Source organism: Phascolarctos cinereus, unplaced genomic scaffold, assembly GCF_003287225.1.
Source record: "Phascolarctos cinereus isolate Bilbo 61053 unplaced genomic scaffold, phaCin_HiC Scaffold_3;HRSCAF=262, whole genome shotgun sequence".
Lineage (NCBI taxonomy): Eukaryota > Metazoa > Chordata > Mammalia > Diprotodontia > Phascolarctidae > Phascolarctos > Phascolarctos cinereus.
Window position 1 is genome coordinate 172,022,894 of NW_027555736.1, and position 26,753 is coordinate 172,049,646.

At 40.3% G+C, this 26,753-nt stretch overlaps 1 long non-coding RNA gene across 4 annotated transcripts; it reads right to left on the bottom strand.

The window, feature by feature from the left end:
• Nucleotides 1-9,736: 9,736 nt before the first annotated feature.
• On the bottom strand, nt 9,737-20,328 carry LOC144456322 (uncharacterized). 4 transcript variants are annotated; one of them, XR_013485380.1, is made up of 4 exons: nt 20,135-20,328; nt 16,870-17,214; nt 16,206-16,604; nt 9,737-12,342 (listed from the first exon to the last, which is right to left on the bottom strand). It is a non-coding gene; the product is annotated as an uncharacterized LOC144456322 (long non-coding RNA). The 4 variants fall into 4 exon arrangements; XR_013485379.1 differs by lacking the exon at nt 16,870-17,214 and adding an exon at nt 15,839-16,095 and having other exon boundaries at nt 20,135-20,327; XR_013485381.1 differs by having other exon boundaries at nt 16,870-17,070; nt 20,135-20,326.
• Nucleotides 20,329-26,753: the final 6,425 nt, after the last annotated feature.

A 26,753-nucleotide genomic window follows, 5' to 3' on the forward strand; every position in this document is an offset into this window, starting at 1 on the left:
TGTCCACTCTCCCCAGTGGTGATCTAAGTCGTGAGGCAGTAGGATCCAGCTCATAGGGTCATAGTGAGGAAAGGGCTTTGCAAATCTTAGGTTAGTATATAAATGCGAGTCAGCATTCTATTGCTTTGAGCTGTCCATGTGTGTGTTGTTTTCCCAATTACACTTCTTTCTTTTTAAAGAAATTCTCAAAGGTCTAATTCTTTTGTCATTTCCTGCCTCCTTTTGCACCCCCTCCAATATTACATAATATAGCACAGCACAGTATATAGTATTGCACAGAGTAGGTCCTAAGTTGATTATTTGCTGAATAACTAGTTAATCAATAAACATTTATTAAGCACCTACTGAGGCCAGGTACTATGCTAAGTGTTGGGAATATAAAAAGAGAAATTACAATCTCCACCCTTGAGGAGCTTACAATCCAATGAGGGAGACAACATAGATACATGTATCTACATATATATCAAGCTCCAAGTGGAATAAATAGGAAATTATGATTTGAGAGAAGGCACTAGAATTAAGAAGGATTGGGGAAGACTTCTAGAAAAAGATGGGATTCTTATTTTTACCTTCAGTTGAGTTTTGTTTCATCTTTCTGATGGTTCCTCCTATTGGTTTTAATTTTTACTTACAACTTCACTAATGTGAAAATATGTTTAATGGGTATGTAAATGTAAAGCCTATGTCAGATTGTGCGCCGTCTTGGGGAGGGTGGGGGGGGAGAAAAAGGGAGAAAAAATTTTCAACTCAAAAGCATATGGAAAAAAAAATTTAAAAAAACAAAAAAAAAGAAAAAGAAAAAGATGGGATTTTAATCGGGACTTAAAGGAAGCCAGGGAAGTCAACAGGTATTGCTGAGGAAGGAGGTCATTTCAGGCATGGGGGACAGTCAGAGAAAATGCTTGGAGCCAAGAGATGAAATGTCTTCTTTGTGGAACAGCCAGGAGGTCAGTGTCACTGCATCGAAGAGTACGTTATCAGGGCCTAAGGTATAAGAAGACCAGAAAGGTAGGAAAGGGCTAGATGAGAAGGGACTTTGAATGCCAAACAGCATTTTGTATTTAATCCTAGAGGCAATAGGCAGCCATCAGAGTTTACTGAGTAGGGCTGAGTGTGTGTGTGTGTGATATGATCAAACCTGTACTTCAGGAAAATCAATGTAGTGGTTTTTAATAACTTACATTTACTTAATATGTAAGGTTGATCCATATAGTCACCCTATAAGGGAAGCAGATATTCACTATTCACTATTCACAGATGAGAAAATGGAGGTTTGGAGAGCTAAAGTGAATCTAAATTCTGCTTCTGCCAATTACAACCTTACAAGGATCTCAGAATTGCTAGACAGACTCAGACGTAGGATTGTAGAGCATAGTATTTTAATCTGTATTGGTGGCACTAAGAACATATAAAGAATTGGTAGAACCAGTCCCTTGACGTCAGCCCCGAACATTCTGAAGCAAACCAGTTTTCATGAATCAACCATTTGGGCTCTGTCCTGAATGCATACACATACTTTTTTGGGGAATTATCTTATTTTGTCAGCCTGGACCCTTCTAAGGGTAGAAGATTATGAGTTGTTTCATAAGTATTTTCTACTCTTAAATTATAGAACTTTAGAGTTGGATGGGACCTTAGAGACCATCCCATCTAACACATTCTGGAGTCTACCTTAATTTAAATGCTATCTCAGGGTAGGGGCATTGAAAGGACCATAGATTTATAGAAGCATAGATTTAAACCCAAAGAAGGCTCAGAGGCCACATAGTACAACCCCTTTAGTTTACAGATATGGAGACAGAGTCCCAGCCAGGTTGAGCAACTTGCCCAAGATCACACAAGTAGTAAAGGGGAGAAGCTTTGAGCAAATTCCCAATATCAGGGAACCTTGAGACCTATATGGGCCAAGAAGCCTTGACCAAGAAACAGGATCTGGCACCCACCACCACTAACCCTGAAACAGTCTTTACTTCCTGGGTTTATATTCTTCGGAAGTATAGAAAGAAGGGAAACGAACCTGTCCTGTTCCCATGGCAACAGTGAGACTTAGTTGGCTTGCTATGTTTTCTGCTTTGCCTGGATAAAGTAAGGGAAGTTAGTGCCTTGGGGCAATTCCCTGCCTGAGGTTCAGTAACCTGAGGGTGACCAGAAGAGGATAATTTTCAAGGCCTGGACTCTTAGGGAAGACCCAGTGAACTGAACAGTTTCAAGAATGTCTGGAATGATTCTCTGACAGAGAAATCTATGTGCTGAGTCTAATCCATATGGAAGATTTGTGTGAGGTCAGTGGCAGGTATTAACAGCAAGTCAGAAGGACGCCTTTGCCCTTCAGTAAAGTATTGTCTTTGGCAGCATGGGAAAGAATGACAGTTATGCCTCTTGGTATACTTTAAATGTAGAAAAAAAATACAGAAAGAAAGAAATGAATAATGATCAAGTTAGATCACTATGTGTTTTTTGGCCTCTTGCTTTGTACCTGGCAGTGGAGTGCTCCCATCTAATAGAATCTGCTGTCCCGAGAAATTTATCATCAGTTTTGTCTGTCAGTCAGTCATCAAGCATTTAGTGAGGCTGGTGACTTTGCACAGCCCTCCTTCACTTAAATCCAATTCACTTGCAAGTCATGGCATCACCTCCCTGACATCATGTTGCTTTTTGAGAATGAATGACAAATAATAACAAAAAACAGTAAGCACTTACTGTGTGCCAGGCACAATGTTTAATGTTACAAAGAGTGACCAAAACCACACACCCTGTCTTCAAGAAGCTCGCATTCTGATGGAGGGGGCAACTTATGGGCTACTATGTGCCAGATACATATAGAGTAGATTAAAGGTGTGTAAACAAGGATGTGGGAGCCACAGTGTGAGGAGTAGCCTGACAGAGGCTTCTTTCTGATTGGAAGCTTGAGAGTTTATTCACATTTGATTATAAGAATACACCTGAAACTCCAATTTTCTGCTTGGTGTTATTTGGGAAATGTATCTGAATTTACAAAAGAAAATCCTTGGCTTATTTTATCTATTATCTGAACATCTTAGGCAGCAATGTCGGACTCAGATGTGTGCCTCTCTGTCTATTAGCTAATGTATTTCTTTTCCACTTGCCCCATTTCTGATTTCCAGTTGCCATCAGTTTTTGTCCCTGGTTCTCTGGGAAACATAAAGAAGGACCAACACCCATAGGCATGTGTAGGCTATACCAGTCACTGAGGAGTGGCGATAGATACTGATGAAGGAAAAAGAAGCTATGCTTAACTTCCTGTCACTTTGGAGAGATATCTTTAGTTATAGCATCAGTTGCAGGGAGTACGAGACATCCTTTTGATAAGTATGTGGTTCGTTCTCTCCCACCAGACTTGGCTTGTGCTTGGAATACTTAGGCAAGTAAGAGCACTCTTCTGTTCTTCTGTTCCTCTGGAATTTCTGGACCTAAACGGGTGTTTTAACGTAAACACAAGGCAATTTTGGAAATCAATGAGGAAGGTTAATAGGCGCCAAGGAAAATTATAGTGCATTTATCTCTAAATCATCCTAATGGCTGGTATCCCAGCTGCAACATACATACAGCTGTATGAAACAAGGAAGAAGCTGCTCAAGAAAATTGGGAAAGGGCTCTGCTAGAATTGCTCTGATTCTGATTCTGCTGATGTCACGTTTTGGATGCAGAAATTTGTAAGGCGGTTCCATATTTTTTCACAATTCAAAGCTCTATTAGAAACCTTCCTTGGCTATCCCCAAACCTCATATAATTCAGCATCACAAGCTTTTAACCACACCTTTCACTTAATAGTAACCTTTCTGGTTTAATTGCCATCATACAGGGTGTCCCAAAAGTCTTAGTGCTGTTTCAAGCTATCAAAGCTGAAATATTGAAGATTCAAAATTGAACATTAAAAAATTAAAGCTTTAACAGCACTTTAATTTCAAATAGCACTAAAGCTTTTGGGTTACCCAGTATATTTCTGTTGACTCTATGTGTGCCTATCTCATTTTTTTTAGATTATAAGCTTCTTGGGAAAAGAGTTATTCTTTATATATTCTTTATATATTCTTTAATATATACCTTAGCAGCTTTATACATTGCCATGAATCTTGGGGATGGGCAAAAGAAATTTCTATTGAGTTTGCCTTTGGGAGGCAGAATTACAGAGTAGAAAGAGCTCTGGAGTTGGAGCTCTTTCTAGTCCTCAGAGATAAGAGACCTGGGTTCAAATCCTGACTGTGATATTAACTATATGACCCTAAAAGCTCCTAAGCTTTTCTGAGCCTCCATTTCCTAATCAATAAAATGGAGACAATATTTTTACTGCTTACTTCACATGGTTGTAAACCATAAAATGCTAAGACATATGAATTATTATTTCCCTTTGTTTCATCCCGTATTATCCTATGATATGGAGATGACTGCTATCCAGTTATGCTTGAAGGACTCACCTAGAAAGGGGGTGAATTATAGAATCTCTAATATTCTTTTCAATAATTTTATGATTATGGAAGAATTGGAGAAATTACTAGGAAAGTATTTCTTCCATAAAGATTTCACTAGTCTTCTATTTGGAAATGATATTTCCATATTCTGATCCCATATAGCATTTTGTAACTTTTCTTGTACTCTTATTACACTGTATTTTGGTCTGCATATGGTTTTTGTAGAGTAGTACACATATGTGTATTCAGGGGTTTTGTGGTAAATGTTTAACAACCAGATCTCAGGGCAAAAAAATGTGTACATGATGCCCTTTTAAGTTTAACTTGCATTATTAACATTTTCTCCATCACTTTGAGTCCAACAATCGACAAAATAATAAACAAGCCCTATTTCCAACGCACAAATGCTCACATTGGAAATTTAACAACTGGATTTCCAGAGCTTGTCAAAGCTTGCTACTGCAAATGCACCCCTGAATGTGTACATGTCACATCACCTCTTATGGATTGTAAGCTCTTTGGAGACAGGGATCAATTCTTAATTATTTTGTATCTCTCTTAGTTCCCTAGCCCAGTGTTTTGCACATGGTAGATGCTTAGTAAGTGGTTGTTGGATAAGAAAATTAATGCATATTTTAAAATAGGAGCAAGCAAAGCGTCTTGTAGAACAAAGATCTGCATGTTTATATCTCCAGATAACATTGTTCCCTCTGCCACCTTTACCTAAGCTTTTAAATGAGGGTGATTTTATGAAATATGAAAAATTATTTCTTTTACTATGTCTCTCAACATGTAGTAATAGGGGCAGAATCAGTGACATGGGCCTTGAAAAGGGTCAAGTGAACCCTTTGTGTTTCCTGTGTTGTTTGTGGCATGAAACTTGTCTTTAAACTTTGCCTCTACTGAGGACTTGCTAAGGAGAAGCCTGAGGGCTTCAGTGGATTCTTGTTAGTACCAGAACAGAGTCTGGTTACTGGAGCTGTAGGTTGCATTCCAAGGTAAATGAGTCACCCATTTGCACTATCACTTCCCTCTGTATCTGTGTTACAGACTGACCCTGGAGACGCCCTGCAGGAGAATAAAACAGAAATGCCAGTTCACGGAACCAAGTAGACTATTGCAAGAAAACAAATCTAAATGTGCTGTGGTCCCATTAATTCAAATTCTTAACTTCCAAGCCCTTTAATCAAAAGAGCTTCATTGCCTTCTTTCTTCACCCCAGCCAAGGCTTTTTGGAATTCTCAACCACCATAGTGGTTGCTTAGTTGGAAACAACTCCAACAGATCCCAGAATTTATTGATAAATGAGAAAGCTTCTGGGGCTGCAAGGACACTGAGGTTTCTTTTGAACTCATCAGACCAGGTCTGCCGGGGCATGACTGGCAGGAGAAGGGAAGGCATAGGGAGGGAGTCCTCACTTGTTTTCAGCTAGCATCAATAATTCACAATAATGGTTAGTTCCTTTGGGTTTTCTTGAATGAAGGGAGGCTGATGTAAGTGTGTTTTTAAAAGGCTTGCACCTAATAACAAATTCATTTGGAAGAATAAAAAGTCAAGAATATCAAAGGAACTAATGAAAAAAAAATGTAAAGGAAGGAGGCTTAGCAGTTCCAGATCTTAAACTATATTATAAGGTAGTAATTATCAAAACTATCTGGTATGGGCTAAGATATAGAGAGGCAGATCAATGGAACAGAGTAGACATATAATTTACAGCAGCTGATAAATATAGTAACTTTGTATTTGACAAGTGTAAAACTTAAGATTTTAGAATAAAAATTCATTATCTGGTAAAAATTGTTGGGAAAACTGGAAAGCAGTGTGGCAGAAATTGGGCATAGACAAATATCTTATACCATTTACCAAGATAAGGTCAAAATGGATACATGACCTAGATGTAAAGAAATATTACAAGAAAATTTGAAGAACATGGAACATATTACTTATCAGACTTATGGATAGATGAACAATTTATGAATAAACAAGATATAGAGGGAAGAGTGAGATATAAAATGGGTAATTTAGATTACATTAAATTAAAAGGTTTTTGTACAAATAAAATGAATGTAGCCAAGCAGAAAATTGGGAAAAACTTTTATAGACAATTTCTCCAATAAAGATTTCATATCTCAAATATATAAAGAACTTTGTAAAATCTATAAGAATACGAGTCATTCCCCAATTGATAAATGATAAAATGATATGAATAGGCAATTTTAAAATAAATCAAAACAATTTTTAGTCATATGAAAAAATGCTTTGAATCTTTATTAATTAGATACATACAAATTAAAACAACCTTAAGATATAATTTTATACCTATCAGATTATCTAAAATGATTGAAGGTGAAAGTGACAAATGTTGGAAGGGTTGTGGAAAAATTGGGACATTAATTCACTGTTGTTGTAATTGTGGACTGATCCAACTATTTTGGAGAACAATCTGGAATTATACCCAAAGAGTTATAAAATTCCCTATATCCTTTGACCTAGCAATACCACTACTAGCTTTATTTCCAAAGATGATTAGGGAAAAAGGAAAAGAACCTATACATTCTAAAATGTTTATAGCAGCTCTCTTTGTAGTGCCAAAGAACTGGAAATTGTGGGGATGCCCATCAACTGGGAAATGGCTGAACAAGTTGTAGTATATGATTGTGATGGAATACTACTGTGCCATAAGAAACGATGAGCTTGATGATCTTAGAAAAACATAGAAAGACTTGCACAAAATAATGAAGAACAAAATGAGCAGAACCAAGAGAACATTGCATACACTAACAGCAATATTGTGTTAAAAACAAATTTGAATGACTAAGTCATTTTGACTATCCTAAATATCCAAATCAACTAGAAAGGACATGTGAAGGAAAACACTATCTACATCCAGAGAAAGAACTGATAAATGGAAGTCTATATGGAATGATTTTACACATATATAGACATATTTGTGTCTAATGGTAGTCATCTCCAGGGTAGAGGAGGGAAGAAAACAATTAATATGTTAACTTTATTATATGTTTAAAAGGAGTAGCAAGTTGTACATAATAGGTTTGCAGTTTTGTGTGAAATCATATTTTTTATTGGACTATGTTATGGAAATGCTTGTTTTATTCCGTAAATTAAAAAACGACTTACACCTGCTTTCCTATGCCTTGTCCCTAGCTCTGAGCTCAATGGTGCCATAGGAAGCTTTAAGATTGAGATTTGTTTCTTTGTTTATCAGATGATGCTTAATTTAAATAATAATCTTTTTTTTTTTATCACCAGGACTCTCTTTAGGTTCTATAGAGGATTTATGATATCGTGGCAATAACTACACCCTTTAAAAAAACCAGATCTCTGATTTCGTTAGCTTAACGTGCTCCCTAGATGGCTTCTTCTATCCATGCAGGTCAGCATCTACTCTCCAAATGAAAGTCTTAGAGAGTTGCTGGGGGACTACGATGTTAAGTGACTTACCTAGGGGCACAGAATGGCATATGGAGAAGGCAAGACTTGAATCCAAGTCTTCCTGGCTCCCAGGCCAGCTCTCTACCCACTAGGTTTCATGGCCTGTAATCTATACATTTATTGTTCTGTTAATGAACAAAAGTTGCCACTGAGAAGCAGAACAGTAATCTAGAAACAGTTCCAGTTGACTTTAGGTCAGTTCTAACTGCCCTGTTAAAATTTATTCCATTAGTCTCCCCATTTATAGGTAAGGACCCAGAGGAATCCTATTTTGGCACTTCACGAATGTACTCTGTTTATGACAGGTCCTTAGAAAGTCATCCCCTCTATTTTTTTTCATGTCTTGAGCCACTGGCAGCCAGTGGAAAAAACCTCTAGTTAAAGTTGAATTTCCTTCTTATCCTTCTCTTGGTTTCAACTGAGATTTGAATCATAAGCAGAAGAGTTTGGATTCTTTCTGGTTGAATCCAGTCCAGACAAGCATTATTGGCTTAGTGCAGTGACTGGCACATAGTAGATGCTTAATAATTGCTTATTGTCTTGGCTTATTCAGTACCTGCTATGTTCTAGAATCTGGAGATATGTAGAAAATATGGAAAAGAGTCCTTTAAGAGCTTACTTTCTGCAGAGAAAGGTTGCTGGGGGATACAATAAATAAACGCCATCAAATCTTCCTCGAAGCAATGAGGTGGTATGGTGCATAGAGCATCGGGCCTGGAGTCAGGATATCTTGTGTCCAAATCCAGCCTCAGAGGCTTACTAGGTGTGTAACCCTGGGCAAGACACTTAACCCACATTTGCCTCAGTTTCTTTATCTATAAGGTGGGGATAATAATAGTACACACCTTATAGGGTTGTTGCAAGGATTAAATAAGATAATAAAGTGCTTAGCACAATGCCTGGCATAGAGTAAGTGCTATATGCATGTTAGCTGTTATTTGCTCTTAGGAGATAGAGCACTGGGTCTGGGGTCAAGAAGACCTGAGTTTCTCAGTATAGATGCTCATTAGATCTGTGATGCTGCTCAAGTCATTTAACTTCTGTTTGCCTCTTTTTCCTCAACTATAAAATGGGGATAATAATAGCATCTATTTTCAGGGTTGTTGTGAGGATCAATTCTGAGTTACTATTTTCTAAAACTGTGCCTGGCATGCAGTAGGTGTTTAATAAATGCTTGTTTCCTTCCCTCCGCAAGGCTCACCCAGAGCTCAAAGTAGGGATATATACCAAAACCACTGAATTGTTTATTTCAACCTTTTGAGGTTGAATAGACCTTTGTTTGGCTCTCTGCAATAAAGACCCAATTCACTGCTCTTTAATTTGTATGTATGTCATATTTTTCTGTTACACTGTGGGACCAGAATGACATTTCCATCTATCAGATCTCTAGGTAACTTTAGAGACTAAGAGGAGAAATTCAAATGTTTCAACAGCAATTTTTAAACGTCTGATGGCTTAAGGACATCAGTGTTAAGAGGCAGAACTAGCTGACTGACATTTGTATAGATTAAAATATTCAATAAGAGAAACTTTAAGCTTTAAGGTGAATTCTATTTAATTCAATTCAGCAGACACTTATTAAGCACCTACTATGTGCAATGCATTGTGCTAGGCTCTGGAGATTGACCAGGCAAATGAATAATTTTTTTTTGGGAAGTACTCTTTAATTTGCATCATTATATCTGATGCCTAATACATAGCGGCCAATTGATAAATACCACAGCCTATCAAAGTCAGCAGAGACCTCAGAAATTGTTTAGTCCAACGATTCTCAAACTTTCTGGTCTCAAGATGCCTTTATACTCTTAAAAATTAGTGAGTACCCCAAAGAACATTTGTTTATGTAGGTTAAGTCTATTGATATTTACTTTATTAGAAATTAAAGCTTCTTAACATTATTATGAAAATAGTTTGGACCTTATGGATCCATGAAAGACTTTGATAACCCCCAGTGGGGTCCTTGAACCCCACTCTAAGACCACTCATCCAGTCTAAAAGGTACCTGACTGTGAATTCTGACTCTGACACCTACTAATTGTGGGCAAATTATTTAACTTTTCTGAGTTTTAGTTTTTTCATTTGTAAAATGGATATAATACCTGTACTATCAACTTCATAGGACTCCTGTGAGGAAAATGTTTTTTAACCCTTAAAAGTGCTATACAAATGTGAGTTGTTGTTATTATTACTGTTGTTGCTGTCATTGTTGTTAGCAAAACCCTCTGCTATAACTTCTCTGACAAGTGATTATCAGGTCTCTTCCTTAAGATCTCCAGGGATTGGCAGTTTTCTACTTTCTAAGGCAGCCCAGTTGTTAGTAAGTTTTTTCTTAAATTAAACCCAAATCTGCCTCTTTGCAATGTTCAGCTATTGCTCCTGCTTATTACTTATTGGATCAAGCAAAATCAATTGAATGCCATTTCACAAATTGAGCAGTCTCCCCTCCCTAACCACCACCCCAATAGAATGTAAGCTCTATAACGTCAGGGACCATTTCATTTTCAGCGCATAGCACTGGGTCTGGCAGATAGTAAGTGCATTAGAAACATTTATTGAATTGAATTGATTGAATTTTATTCTATAAGGTAGCCCTTTAAATACTTGTCATATTCTTTTTAAGTCTTTTCCAGCCTAACTACCTCTTGTTCCTTCAACTTATTAGTGCATAGAGAAGCATGGTGCAGTCTAGAGGGCACTGGACTTGGAGTCAGGATGAGATGGGTTCAAATCCTGTCTCAAATATTTACTGACTCTGGGCAAGTTATGAAACTTCTCTCTGTCTCAGTTTCCTCATCTGAAAAATGAGGGGATTAGACTCCATGGCCTTGAAGTTCCCTCCACTCTCCAAATCTGTGATAGAGTTTTTTAGTTTCCTTTCCCTCTCCATTGTCCACCTCTACCTGCTTCAGCTTGTCAGCATTGTTCTTAAAAAGCAACTCAACAATGAAAACAAAATGACTCCAAATACAATCTGACAGTGACAGAATACAGGTTGGTTTCAATTTATGACAAAACTCTAGAATGTGTTATTAAAAGGATGGATTATGAGCATTTAGAAATAGAAGCAATAATCATTAGAGTTCAGAAAACAACTCATTGTCAATTTCAATGAAAAGTCCTCTTTATCAGATTCTCCACTCTCCAGGTGAACATATTCTTCTCATGTCTCATTAGATGCATTATAGTCTTTGCCAAGAGTTCTCATTTCTAAGTACTGATATAGAAGTCCAGATCTCGTTTTCTGACACCATCTTCATAACCAGCTGTTCATTTCTTCAAATAGTTGTTGAATGAAAGGGAAAGTTTGAAAGAACACAGGCCCCCTGTGGGTCACATTGGTTTATTCTCTTAGTTACTGGGTTCTCTTTGTTTCGCATCACACTTGAAACATGCAGTTTTTGTTTGGTGTCGTGTGTGGCATGAATCACAGTGTCCTTGTAAAGCACAGTAATATACAGCCACGTCACTTAGATGCACATTCCTGATGATTAATTTACTGCAGCACTTTTTCCTATCCACATTTATCTGATAATGCCCAGCTTCCGTGATGTCTTGAAATCCGTGATGGACATAAGTGAGTTTCTGATTGGTCTTCTGGAGGTACCAGTAGACAGAGTCATAATTTCCAGCAGGAATGTTGTGTTGGCATTGTAATTCCAAGTCTGATCCTTCTTTGGCCACCTTGTCAGAGGACTGTGTGAATTTGGCGCTGCAGAGATGACCTGGGAAAGGAAAGCAGGAAAATACTCTCACAGGGAGAGAACACAACATTGGGGCTGGTGGGAAATCTATGTCGGGTGCTTTCCAGCTGAGCAGCCACCCACTCACTAGGGGGACACTTACAGAGGACAGGCAGGAGGAGGTAGATGAGTGGTTTCATGGTACACTTGCCAAAGGCTTCAGCTCCCCTCTCGTTGGACACTCACCCAACCATATCCTGCTCACTCTCTCTGCTGTTGCTAGTAAAGTCTATTCTGCATGCAGAGTGCACACAAAACTGCCTTATCTGTAACAACCGCTCAGCCGCTTTATCACTGAAGCAATAAAGGAAATAGGTCTATGGGGTGGTTGGCATTTTACGCTATCGCAAGACACACTCCTGATTGTTCAGAAGCAGCAATTGAATGGGGTCCTTTATGTGAGTCTCTTGTGCATCTCAACCCTTTGGGTCCCATGCTTTCAGCAGATGGTGAGGTTTCCTTATCAGCCTCAAGAGTTTTCTTCTCTGAGAGGAAATTGGAGTGGGGGATGGGCAGGAGTGGAGGGTGTGGATACTCTTTGCTGAATGATAGCTGGTGGGTCATGTCCGGTTAGGTTCTTATTGCTGGATCTTGGGAACCTCAGTTTTGCAATAGTGTGAGGAAAAACAGAGAATATTTGCCCTACCTTGTCTTACACTTCTGTTTTTTTTCCTGTTGCCTGCCATTTTGTCCACCAAGGGAGGTAAAATTTAATTTTCCTGTATGTAAAGGAAGGAAGTTGCTAATATGAGGATGAGAGGGAAGGTTCTGTAGCCTTATAGTAGCCAGGTTGGCCATCTTCTTTACTAATACAATAACAACAACAGTAACAGCAATAATAGCATTTGTATATTGGTTTAAGGTTTGCGAAGCACTTTCCAAATATTATCTCATTTGATCTTCACAAAACCCTGGGAGGTAAGTGCTATTATTATCTCCAGTTTACAAATGAGGAGACTGAGGCAGACAGAGGGTAAGTTGACTCCCTCAGAAGCTTGGCTCTGTAACATTCACAGGACCATAGATTTAGTGTTGAAAGGGACCTTAGTGGTCATTGAATCCAACCTCTTCCTTTTATAGACGAGGAAACTGAGGCTCAGGTAAGTGAAGTGAACAATCAGTCCATAGGCACACAGCTAGTAAGTATCTCAGGCAGAATTTGAACCTAGACCTTCCTAATTCAAAGTCCAAAATTCTCTTGGTTGAAAAAGCAACATATACCAGAAAGGGGAGAGGGCTTGGATTCAAGAGATCTGAGTTTGAATCTCTGATTCAATAGTTACTTGCTGTGTGACCCAGACTAAGTCACTTTACCTTCTCAATCCTCAGGTTCCTGTGAAAAGAACATATACAACTTGTATTCTCTATTTCACAGGGTGGTGGTGAGGAGAACATTCTGTGAACCTCTGAGTGCTATTTAACTGCAAGTTTATTAGTAGGAGTCAGTTGGAGCCAGCTTGAACCAGCTCACAAGAGAGAATTATTAAATTTTCATTGTGAGCATTTACATCTTAGAAATTGGTAAACACTGAAAACCAGGCTTGATTTATTGTTTCATTGATTGTCTAGACGTAAGAAAGTGATGGAGGGAATGTTAATAATACAGATTAAACCTTAAAGTGTATCACATAGGCATTTCCCCCCCTGAGATCTGAATGTTAAATATTTACTAATATATTCCTGGTTGTTAGTTTTATGTGAGAGAGTCCTCATGGGTGACCCTTAGCAAAAATCAACAGAAGAAAACACAGTACAAAATAGGCTGTCTATGATGATGTTACTGCTAATGAAGTCATAACTTCAGACATTCTATTTCAACCTTTGGTAGCTGAAACTCCAGATGGTTGGGGTTACTGGGATGAACTGTTGTGTTTAAGGAGTAGTCAGTCAACTGGGTCATGTGGTTTGAGTGATACTGGGAAGATCTTTACCAAGCTCTTCTGATGCCTGAAATTCTATCATTAGGAGTTAATTATTCTTGTTCTAGGAGGTCACCTTATTAAAATGCATATATCTCTGGGAAGGAAAATACCTTGTCTTTACCACCTAATATCTGCCTAGTAATCTACTTCTGAAATCTAGATTGTGGCCTAATGAGACACAGGAGGGATACCTCTGATATGGGGAGTAGAAGGGTCAGGGGATGGCAAGAAATCTAAAGGTAGGATGGTGCCAAAGATATCTATCTGTCTATCTATCTATCTTTCTATCTATCTATCTATCTATCTATCTATCTATCTATCTATCTATCTATCTATGTGTATACACACATATGTATACATATATTATATACATACATGTATATATGTATATATACATGCATATACATTTCACAATTATGCCAAGGGCTATAATTCTGTTTAGTGAAGGAATTTGGTGGGATGACACTTTACTGTTTATTGCCTAAGCTAATAGGGGAGAAGCGTGGCAGAGTAGAAAGCGCATTGAACCTTAAGTCAGAGGACCTGGGTTCAAATCACACCCCTGATGCATACAACCTTGCAAAGTGAGGGAGTTGGACTACATGTCCTTGGAGGTCCCTTTAAGCTTCAGATCTGTGATCCTGTTGTACCTTCTCAACTGTTTTCCCAATAGGCTGCATCTCATGGGAGCTAATGCCACCTCAGGGGGAGGAAAACCAATCAATTGGCTGCCACTGCCATGCAGTTTTTTCTTTAGTTGGCTTTGCTCTCATGTACAACTTCAGAGCTGATACATCAGGCTCTGACCTTGTCCTAAGATGTACCAAACTGATGCAACCATGACCCATCATGTCCCTCTAAATCAAGAACAACAAAGTCTAGCTCTCCATGAAGACAAAGAGGAACCATATGGAGCAATAACCACCAAAGAGAAAGTAGAATTAAAATTCTAATGTGTCACCCGGGAGGTACTGCTGGTCAATCTCCCCTTCAGCAAACATTTATTAAGTCCCTGCTATATGCAGGTTGGAAGGCATGGAAAGTTTAAACAAGCTCTCATGGAACTCATAATCTATTAGATCAGATGAGGGGGTCAGTCATTCTGTAATCAGACTGAAGATTATTCTTTGGTCTTTATGTTAGGCAAGATGCACGAGAGCCTCTCCTCTGTAGCCCCCTTACACAAACTCTGTGCATGTCATTTTATATCAGCATAGCTACAGGATTTAGAATTTTGTAATAGAGATTTAGAGCTTGAAGGGACCTTGGAGGTCACTTTATCCAGCTTTCTCCTCACCCTCCTACTGTTTGCAGATGAGGAAACTGAATCACAGAGTAGTCAAGTGACTCAGGATGACAGAACAGATGTCTATGGTGGGATTTAAACCCAAGTCCTTCTGACTCTAGGCCTAGCTCCCCACTCACTATACCATGCTTCCATGGCTCTATTCTTTGTAGGCCAATGTTCTCATCTATAGGTCTCCAAGCTTTTTTGTCTCTAGATTTATGTTTCTGTATCCATCTGTGTTTTTCAGGAGATATGTATAGACCAAGGGTGGGGAACCTGTGGCCTTGAGGCCACATGTGACCCTCTAGGTCCTTGGGTGCAGCCTTTTAACTGAGTCCACATTTTACAGAACAAATTCTTTTATTAAGGGGATGTATCTGTTCTATGAAGTTTAGATTAATCCAAAGGGCCACACTTGAGGACCTAGAGGGTCACAGGTGTAGATTCTTTGAGAAAAGTAATAGTAAGCCTTTAATAGGTCACTTAATCTCTCAGGGTGCTAATTTCCCCACATGTTCAAGAGAGAGAAGAATCCAGTAGACTATAAGCTCTTTGAAGGCAGAAATTGCTTTTTTGTTTGCTTCTATATTCCTACATAGTATGCCCCTAATAATTGCTTGTTGAATGAATCCTGACTCTTATCTCTCCCGCCACCTGAGGCAGCTAGGTGGTGCAGCGGATAGAACACTGGGCCTGGAGTTCAAATCCAGCCTCAGATCCTTGCTAGCTATGTCATCCAGGGCATGTCTCTTAAACTCTGTTTGCCTCAGTTTCCTCAATTATAAAATGGTGATAATAATAATGCCTACCTCCTAGGGTTGTTGGGAGGATCAAATGAGATACTATTTTCAAATCACTTAATACAGTGCCTAAGACACAGTAGCTACTTAATAAATGCTTATTTTCTTCCTTCATAAGGTATGAGGAAATTTAATTTCTGCTTTGAACTTTTTGCTATGGATGCTTTAAGTGTTTAGGGGTTATTTTTATGAGTATGCCACCTACCCCTTCCATTTCAGACCTTGTTTCGAAGTCATCCTAAAGACAGCCAACAACACCCTTCTGGAAACAAGATCAGTGCTGTCTTCTGGCTCACTTCCATTTCCTGCCTTGCTACCTTTTTAGCCTGTGGGCTAGAGGCAATGCATTGCTGTCTATGAGGATAGCTAGCACACCTGTATCTACATATGTATGATTTGTCACTCCTCTGTGTAAGCTTGTGGTATCTTCGGATCAGCACGTATTTACCTATTTCCAACTCCCTGAAGGTGGGAGGAAGAAAAGAGAATAATTAAGACAATTCCCCTACTTTATAATCCATTAATTCCCCTCTCTCTGTCTCTTTCTGTTTCTTTCAGTTATACACACATACCTTCTGTTGCATCATTGGTCATAAGTAGGGCATCCAGGCAAGAAGCAAAGGCAGGTTTCGATGCAGCTAGTTGGGGTGATGCTATCAGTGTCTTCTCTCCAAGAAACAGTCAGTTGTACACTGCAGTCCTGATCCTGGGGCTCTAATGGATAACCTGGCAGAGGCTGAATGGGCCTTGGAAGAGAACTCTTCCGGGAGAGTGGTGACATGTCACTGATTGTGAGCCCATTAGCTTCTACCTAGAAAATGGAAACTGCCTCCTTTGCAGATGACAACTAGGGAGATAGCCTTCTCGATGTCCCTGGGGTTAATATCATAGCAGCTGAGAGTCACTGTCTCTCTGGGGGTGCCCTAATGGAGATGTTCAGAAAAGCTGGACCCAATCTCCCCACATAGCCTCTGCAACACAAAAGAGCAAGTTTGACAGATAATGAATGACTGGGCCTGACTTAAGCTAGTAGCAGAAGGTGTAGGATGGGATTGTGCTTAAGGTAAGAAAAAATTCCGTTTATGAAGTGCCTTACAATCTCCAGAGTGCTTCCTTTAATCAACCCTACAAGTTAGGTGGTGCTAGTATATGGAGCCTCATGTTTTTATAGATGAAGAAAAAGAGACAAGATGATTTGTGTAGGCCCTAGAGAGTGTTGGAATTAATGTCTCTCACCTGGGCTCCAAGTGAATAGCAGGATGCTGGACTCTCTCTTTTTCTGAGAGGCCTGTATGGTCTAAGGTCTGAAGAGTACATTCAGCATCAAGCCTCGACTGAGGAGCTGCTGGTGGGGAGACCTCCAAGGTGATTCATCTCCCTGAGTCCTAGACCTGGAGATTCCTGGGTGGAAGTTGGGTGTGCAGCTGGTCCTTAGCTCTGTGCAGAAAGAAATTCTCCACATTTCCTGTTTCATTGCATTGGATGTCACTCTTGTCTATTGGCTAAATTTAATGACAATGTTATGAGAATGAAGCCTGGTGATTCTCTTTTAGGACCTTCCTAGTCATATCCTTAAGGCATCTGGAGGGAGAACAAGGTTTAAAATCATTCAGCGGATGCTTAACTCTGTCCTAAAGGACAGTGCCTGAGAAATGAAATCTTTGACAGGATAAAATGTTTTCAGTTTCTCATCAGAAAAAGGGTGATTTATGCACCAATGGAGCATCTAATTTGACTTTGAGGGTTTTACGTGAAAGATGGAGACTGGCTGTGTTCCACGTTTTCTGAAGACAGAACAGGACAGGAAGAAATGGGCTTCAGTTGTAGCAGAAGAGTTGAGTATAGTAGCAATGGATAAACTGCTGGATCTGGGGTCAAATGACCTGAGTTCACATCTCTCCTCTGATGTATGCTATCTCTCTGTCCTTGAGTAAGTTTAAGGTCCAAGTATTATTTAGTCAGAGGCAGCTAAGTGACTCAGTGGGGAGAGGGCTGGGCTTGGAGTCAAGAAGACCCAAGTTCAAATCTGGCCTCATACGCTTAATAGCTGTGTGACCCTGGACAAGCCATTTAACCTCTGTTTGCCTTAATCCCCAGAAAAAGGAAATGGCAAACCACTGCAGTATCATTGCCAAGAATACCCCATGGATGGTATTAACATGCTATGATCCACAGGGTCACTGAGTCAGACACAACTGAACAACAATTATTTTGTCAATGCAGGAACTCATTCCACCAACAGAAGTTGAGATTTTAACCCATTATTTGGCACACCATCTAAAAGAATTCGCCAAGTCTCAAAGGGATTTAAAACCTTGCCTATGATTACACAGCTAGTAACTGTGAGAGGTAGAATTTAAACCTACATCTTCCTGACTCTGAGGCCAACACTCTTTTTATTATGGCACTTTGCCTCTGCAGGTGTTCATACAATAGGAAAAAATTAAATGTGAAAAGAATTAATTTTGTGGCATCTCATTGTGTAGCCATGACAATAGCTTCCTCCTGGTGAATGTCATTGAAGCCTTCTTCAGTGTCCCTCCTCCTCTTCCGCAATGTAAGTGGTTACCTACTGAGGTGAGTGTCTGCTTGTTAATGAAACAGCCTTTATTCTTGCAAAGCTCTTTATCACTAGATATTATTAGTACAGAACTAGTGCTGCTGCTGCTGGCTTAGAGGTGATACTCTCCGGTTTCCTTGGTCCTTGGCCCTGGCTCTGAATGAGAGGGGGTTTCACTGACTATGAAAGGTGAATGGAGGAGGGTGCAGAACCTAGGTAAAGATTGGGACTGAGAATGTATTATTAATGCCAGAAAGGTTTGGCTGGCTGAGCATTGCCCTCAAGTGGCCAAAAGTAGGGATGTGGAAGGAACAATATTTTCTGCAGAGAGATTTCTGGAAGGTGGTATTATCCTATTGATGAAGGGGTTTGTGAGGGGGTTCCCTCAAACCCAGAGCTACTTTTTGAGGTTGAGAAGAGAGGTATTGAGGTGGAAGGATGAGAAATTAAGAGGTATTGATGACAGATGAGAGTATGTTGTATGTATAGGGACTGGAGAAGCAAAGTCTATCTAAGCTTCCCCAAAACTCAGAATCTGTTGTTTGGTAAAAGAAAGAACAACCCAGAGTTCAGAGTCTGTTGTTTGGTAAAAGAAATAGTAACCAAGGACCAAGTGACCAGGCTGCCTGGGTGAGGAGGCAATAGGAGGCTGGTTAATGGAAGAATGAGTGGCTGGTTTACTTAGGACCATCGGGCTTGAATAATGGAGGTAGTCTTTCTCTGGATTCCTGACACTGCTATAGTTAGCCCAATTTCCTATGCACATAGCAGACATTTAATGTCTGTTTCTTGAATCAAAAAGGGCAATCTGATCATGAATTTCCTTTGATACCTTATGGCTTTCCCTATGCCAGCCATGTAAATGTCTTTAACCCTTCCATGAACTTGAGATGAGAGGAGATACTTTCAGCAATAGATCCAAAGAAAACAATGACCTTGGAATCCAAAGACCTAGATTCAAGTCTCAGCTTGGCCATTTACTATCTAGATGACCTTGGACAAATCACTTCACCTCATCAGGCCTTAAGTGGAGAAGGATGGGGATTAGATAGAAGATTTCTGAGGACTCTTCCAGTTCTAACATTCTGTGCTTCCACTCATCGGTGTATCACTGGGTGGGCAAATGACATGGTACTAGTGTCTGAACATGATACTTCTACCCTTCTGCCTTCACCACCCAGACCCAAGTCTGAGATGTCTGGGTCCATGGGTGCTGAACAAGACCTGTTTTTGGCAAAACTAAAAAAACTCAACAAATAAGTAAATGCCATTTTTGGGTCTTCTTCCTCTGGAGAATGTACATTGGCACCCCAGTATGATACTCCCCTGGTTGTCTTTCCTGTGGTCACTCCCAGAATGCAGTTGAATCATAATCATTTTCCAATAAAGTATGCCAGGCTTCTGTGGAAACTTCCCTATTTGTTAGCCACATCAGGAGGGTGATTAGGGTTTTTTGAACCCAGGGTCAGGTTAGTTTTCCACACTGCCCATTTTCTAAGCAATTAGGTTGCATAGCGGATAGAGCACTGGATCTGGAGTCAGGAAGACCAGAATTCAAACCTAAATTTGGACATTTACTAGCTGTGTGACTAGTCACTTAGCCCCTGTCTGCCTCATTTTCTTCAACTGTAAAATGAAGATAATAATAACACCCACCTCCCAGGGCTATCATGAGGGTCAAATGATATAACATTTGTAAAATGTTTAGCATGGCACCCAACACATAGTAGGTGCTCTATTCATGCTAACTCTTACTATTATTATCTCCAACATCCCACTCCCACTGCATGCTTTGGCCTCCAGTCAGAAGGAAATACGAGGGTGTAGATTAAGTCTACTTGAGTCTGAAATTGGAAAAGAAAGAAGGGAAGAAAGCAAAAGAAAGGAAGAATGAGAAAGAAAGAAATCAGATGAGAATGTTCAGAGTTGGTATATACTTACCATTTCCTCCACTTTCTTTTTCATGCTTGACAATCTAGTAGAGCACAATAAAGACAGATTTGTTCCCAACAATTGTGCTTTTCAGTTAGGCAGCCTGCTGTTGTATAAAAGAAAACCAGCCTTTGGTGTATGAACAATTGGCCAACAGTAAGTTAAAGAAAGAGAGGAAAGATCAATGAAGAGGGAAGGAAGGGTGGGGTCTGGCCCCTGGAGGAGCTTTGGACCTTGAATCCGGAGACCAATTTTAAACCATGGCTCTGACATTTAGCAGCTGCACAATTCTTAAAGTCACTTGATTTGCTTCAATTTCCTCATCTATTGATTGGGGATAATAATTTCAGCAATACCTACTTCACAGTATTGTTGTGAGCAAACTGTCTTTATATAATTGTGAATTATGAATACAACTCACCTGGTCTAGTTAGACCATCTCTGTTTCTCCTCTGGGGACACACACTTTAATGAACCATGGTGTTAGAAAGCATACAACACAGATACAAGCTATTGCACATATATATGTTTTTTATTTCAACATCCAAAGTCATAGCATCGTAGACAGAAGTTAGAAGGGCTTCCTACTTCATTACCCTGATTTTATAAAGAGAGAATTGTGATTAGATAAGGTAGGTTAAGGGATTCACCCCAGGGAGTCACACAGGAAATGCTCAGAGATAGAATTTGAACCCAGGTCCTCAGATTCTAGAAAGTCATTTTCACTATTTTAATACCTTTGACTTTTAAAAAGATAGAGCTTTAAAACAAATATACATGTAGAGGAAACATACATATGCACATACATACATACATATGTGTGTATATATATGTATGTATATATATGTGTGTGTGTGTGTATATAAATATGTATACATATTCCCAGCCTTTCCTGTGGAGGAAGGAATTTTGCATAATGCATTAGGGACTAGCAGGTTTTTGAAGAGTCTAAAACAAGAGAAAATTCGACATAAAACGAATAAGCATGTAAACAATCTCTAGCTACTCTCCAGGCCTGTGAGGTAGCTTATGGTGTTTATCATGTGTACCCATCCTGGGCAAAAGCTCGTTTCTAGTCTAATGATTCATGACCCATCAATTCTCAGACTGTCAGAAACCGAAGAGCTCGCCTAGTCCAATGCCATTATTTTATAGATGAGGGAACTGAGACCTGCAGGAGTGCACTGACTTTCCCAGGTGAGGTAGTTATGAACTAGGGCTCAAACCAGGGTCTCTTGACAATTGCTCCAATATATTTTCTACCACATCGTGTGATGATGACGTTAGTTCGTATTGACATGATGATTAAGTTTACAAAGAGCTTTCCTCGCTATCTCCTGGTGAAGGAGAAGTCATGAAAGGTGGTATTGTGGCAAGGGTGCTGGATGTAGAGTCAGAGGTCCTGGATTCAAATCTTGACTTTTGTGCTTGCTACCTGTGTGAGCTTGAACAAGTGACAACCTTTCTGAGCCTCCATTTCCCTAGCTATAAAATGAGGAGGGTAGGCTTAATGACCTTGAAGTTCCCTTCTATCTCTCAGTCAAGGATCCTATCATCCTAAATATTTCTATGCCCATTTTATGGGTGAGGAAACTGAACCTATATGAATGACAAAAATAGTGAACATTTCTATAGAGGTCTAAGGTTTGCAAAGCATTTAAAATATATTATATTGTTTGATCCTCACAATAACCCCCTGGAGTAGGCAATAATATTAGCCTCATTGTATTGAAGACTCATCTTCCTGAGTTCAAATCTGGCTTGAGATTCTTTGTAGCAGAGTGATCTTGGGCAAATCACTCTCCCTTGTTTGCCTCAATTTCCTCATCTGTAAAATGAGTTGGAGAAGGAAATGGCAAACTACTCCAGTATTTTTACCAAGAAAACCCCAAGTGGGGTCACAATGAGTCAGATACGACTGAAAAGTGACTGAACAACCACAAAACATTTATAAGTGACAAAAGCGAGGCTAAGAGAGTTTAAGTCACTTGTCCAGAGCCAAACAGCTATTGAGGCATCTGAGGCAAGGTTTGAAATCAGATCTTCCTGACTCTAGCTCTGGCCATCTGTCTACCATGAGTTGCCATTGGTCACACAGCTTGCTAGTCACAGAGCTGGGACTTGAACCCAGCTCCTCAGCGCTCTTTCCCTGGCACTGTGTCTTTAATGGGAATCATCAATAAAGGAGATGCTAGGAGAAATTTCTGTAGTGACCTCCTAATGGCCATCACAAAGAAAAATCCTTAGTGTTATGTGAATAGATCTGGGCTCACCTATCTGTCTAGATTCCTAAGTGAGGATCTTCCTCATTTCTGTGTTCAGTTGAACCATTGATTTCAGGTGAGCTGTTATCCCTTTGGGGAAGTTGAGGGAAGACAGATGGAAATTTCTGGATAAATTCCATTTCCTGGAAATTGGGCTATTACACACATATATAAACACACATACAAACACACACACACACATACACACAAGACAGACATGGGCACAGAGGCGAGCCTCAATCTTCTGCGAAGGCACTGGGCTGAGTGTGGGCCATAGCATCTGCATCTTCCAGAGGCAGCCCCTTGGGCATTGAGATGGGGCCAGATGTTCTGTGTTCCACTCAGCTCCACTCCACAGATAATGGCCAGGTCCTCCCTTTCCTCTCACTAGAGCTGATCCTCTTGCTTAGAATATAACAAAAGATGTTTGATTTTTGTAACTGCTGCAACTGCAGTGTCTCATTTCAATGCCAGGCAGCAGGAAGCTGCCTGTACCACTCACTGCAAGATGTACTCATTCAGTTCTGTTGTAAAGGCAGTTGAGTTGAGCTGATCCTTTCCATGGAGTATAGCAGCTTCCCCAAGGAGACCTGGATCTCTGATCTGATCCCCAGATACCTGGGCAGAATAAATCATCAAACTTAATGGAGAATGGGTCATTAAAAGACCCTTCAGCCTTTGCTGTGAATCCTCGCTGCTCGCAGGGGCAGCTTCATAGGACCCCACATGGACTATGGGAGGCTCAGATATTGCCACTACTCGCTGTTATTGTCAAGATTATTGTCCACACTTCTGAGGACACAGAACAATATCAGACATACCAGCAAATGCCCTCAGTTGCTTCCCAGCTGAATGAAGAAATACTCTGAATTGTTTCACCAAGGTAGAAACAGGGATGGGAATAATAAAAACACAATTGTATTTTGCTCTAAGATTTAGTAAGACCTTTCCTTCCAGCATCCCTATGAGAATAAATGATTCAGTCGTAGCCCATCCCATGGGAGTGAAAACTGGTGAAGACTTTAGACTTCATCTAGCCTCATTTTATAGATTGGGAAACTAAGACCCAAGATTAGGTCTGAGTAGTGTGCAGAGCTAGGATTCAAACCCATGCCCTCTAATTTCTTCCATACTATCTTGCCTTTAAGGAAGTTTGATTATTATAAGAAATGGTGCGATGTGTACCAATACTTACAGTGGCTGGGAGGATGGGGGAATGGGCTGTAGGATAGCAATAGATTCTCATAAAGTAATGTGTGAAGAAGGAGAAGGAAGGAAGGTTGACTTTGACTACTATTCTCAACAAATGAGAGCAACTTAGAGTAGCTGGTAGAAGGACTGTTTTGGAGTCAAAAATTGCAGGTTCAAATCCTGTGTCTGATATATATACTAAGTGACTATGGACAAAATCACCCAATCTCTCGATGTCCCAGAGAGTCTAAGACTATCGGTTATTCTCCAAGACTAAATTATTGACCTGTTGCTGATCTGCACTGGGGCAGTGGATTTCCACGGTTCTCTACAGTGATGAAATCACAGATACAGTCCCAGTTTCCTTTCTCTGTCCCCCCCCCAACAAACAAACAAATAGTACATCCCCCCTCAGGGGTACTCCTGGGAATCAGACCCATAAGAAAACAACAAGAATAGCTTGGGAGAGTTTTGGATGGAGAGATAGAGAGGTGGGCCCTAGCTACGATTCTATCACCAACCTACAAAAGGACCTTCTGTATCTCAGAGTAAATGGGGATTTATGGGGAGTAAAGTAAAGTAAATGGAAAGTAAAATAAACAGGGACAGTGAAGTCAACTTTTTAATTTCCTCCAGGGCTTGTTGTGGTGGTCTATCATGATAACTTCTCTTCCACATACTCTACGAGCCAGTGGTGCTGGCCTACCTTCCACTTACATTGTATGTAACTTGTGTGTATATCCATGTTATGTGTGCTGTCTTTACCATTAGAATATCATGGGGCAAGGGGCAAGGACCATGTTTTTGCCTTGCTGGAGCTTAGCATAGTGCCTGGCACGTAGTAATTTGCTTAATGATGCCTATTGACTGATGAACTGATCTGAAGATCCTTAGTAGTGAGATCTTGCTATATACTCATAAACCCTCGGCAAGTCGTTTGTAAAATTTCCCACTTGTGTTCCGGAAAATGATAGCTAAGCACAGGGTAGGGAGGATGAGTGCTCACTTCTGTTTCCCAGGCCATTACTAAGGCCACCAGGAAACTCGTGGAATTTAGGAGAGTTTGGAAGAGGTAAGTTGGGTGTGGCTGGATCTAGGTGGGTAGGGTGGGAAGGATGTAGGAATGGTGGGTGGTGGTAAAAAAAAAGTCTTGTAAAGGGAATTAAGTGTATCAGTCTACTTTCAGCACTAGTAACTAGGTTGTCCTAGAATTTCAGTACCTTAGAGAACAAATTTCTCTACCTGTCCCTATGAGCGAGTTCCTTAAATTCCCAGTTGGCTGCATTGAGGGACATGGGTTCAGATCTCACTTCTGACTCTGTTTACCTGTTTGACCTTAAGCAAGTCACTTAAGCCCCCTGACCTTCAGTTTTCTCACCTGTAAAATGGGCAATTGGGACTTAAGGTCCCTTCCAGCTCTAGCTCTCAGGGAGGAGTCAGGGTATTATAGAGTTGTCTGATGCTGCAAAGGGCTCAAAGTGATGAAGCCCAAAAGAGCTGTAAGGGGATAGGGGTGCGAGAGTAATGCGTAGCAAAAACCTGAAGCTGTACTAACCCAATTGTCTTCATCTTTGGATCTCTGCAGCAAAGGCAGCTGATAGTCAGTTGGCGTGGCAACATCTGCTTTGCTGCTTATCATTTAATTATCCACCCGACAGAGCCAGCATCACATTGCCACCTGAGTGAGGAAAGCCATGTCCCAACATTAGTCTTTTCCACCACTTTCACAGGCTTGGAGCATGATTACCTTGTCAACAGCAGAATCTCAAGGCACAAAGGACAGCTCCATGCAAAGGCATAGTGAATGACTGGTTTGGTGCCTCCTGTTTAATAACCATTGAAATATCGCGGCGCAGCATCTCTCCATATGCTGCAGCATCTGGGTCTGATGGGTAAGGGACTCATTTCTTCACATATCTCATTAAAGATGGAAAGCAAGAAGGAAATGCTGCTAGCCCAGCTCCCCTGCGCCCAGGTCCCCAGATCGTTTCGCTACTATCTGCTGCCATCTGGTGGCCATTTGTCTCATTTTCAAAGGTGGTTTCCAAAAAATAAGGTCCGCAGTCTTTAGCCCTCATCTATTCAAATAAGGCTGCACGGCTATGTGGTGCAGTGGATAGAAATGGGGCCTGGAGTCAGGAAGATCTGAGTTTAAACCTGGCCTCAGACACTTACTAGCTGTGTGAGCAAGTCACTTAACCTTGCTTGCCTAGATTTCCTCACCTGTAAAATGAGCGGGGGAAAGAAATGATAAACCACTCCCATATCTTTGCCAAGAAAACCCCCCAAGGGTCACGACTGAACAACAATGAAACACCATGCAATAAAGACTGGAGACATTCACACAAAGTCTATGTCTTAAATAATAGAATCAACTATTAACGTAAATCACGTCTCCCAAGCTTGCTACTTGCTACAGCTGCCTCCTTTGGGGCAACGGAAGACACTGCATTCCTCAGTTGGCCGGGCTGCACAGGAGGGCAAAAAGGCTCCTAGATCTAGAACAGTGAAGGACCTCAGAGGCCATCTAATCCGAACCCCCTTTTTATGTATGAGAAAACTGAGGCCCAGGTCACAGGCTTAATAAGTAGGGTCAAAATCCAGATTCTCTCTTCTCATTGCATGAATCATGAAAAACTGTAACCCATTCCCTGTCTTCCCTGAAAGCATGTGTCATCTGGGCAGACCAGAATAGAAGGCCCAAGGATTCTTATTTAGGATTCCAGACTTAAAGTAGGAGCCTTTGTTTCTATGCTCCTGCTGCAATTTACTTTCATGTCATCCCTGGAGTTTGGGATTAGGAAGAGAGGGTGACAGACTGAGCAACCACAGACACATTATAGAGTCATAGGAAGCAAGAGGAAGACACTTTAGAGCTTATTCAACTCAACACAAATTCGTTAAATGCCTACTGTGTGCAGAGCACTGTGCTGGAGGAGATGCAAAGTTTGGATAAGACATGGTCCCTATCCTCATAGTGTTTACAATCTAGCAGAGTTGTCATCTAATTCAATCCATTCATTTTACTGATGAGGAAAGTGAGTCATAGAATGATTGAAGTTGCATATGTCAACTTAGTAGCAGAATTCTCATTTCCTGATTTTTTGCTATCTATTGCTTTTTTTATGGTACCCTGACATCTCTGGTAATTCCTCTTTAGCACTTTTCCCGTG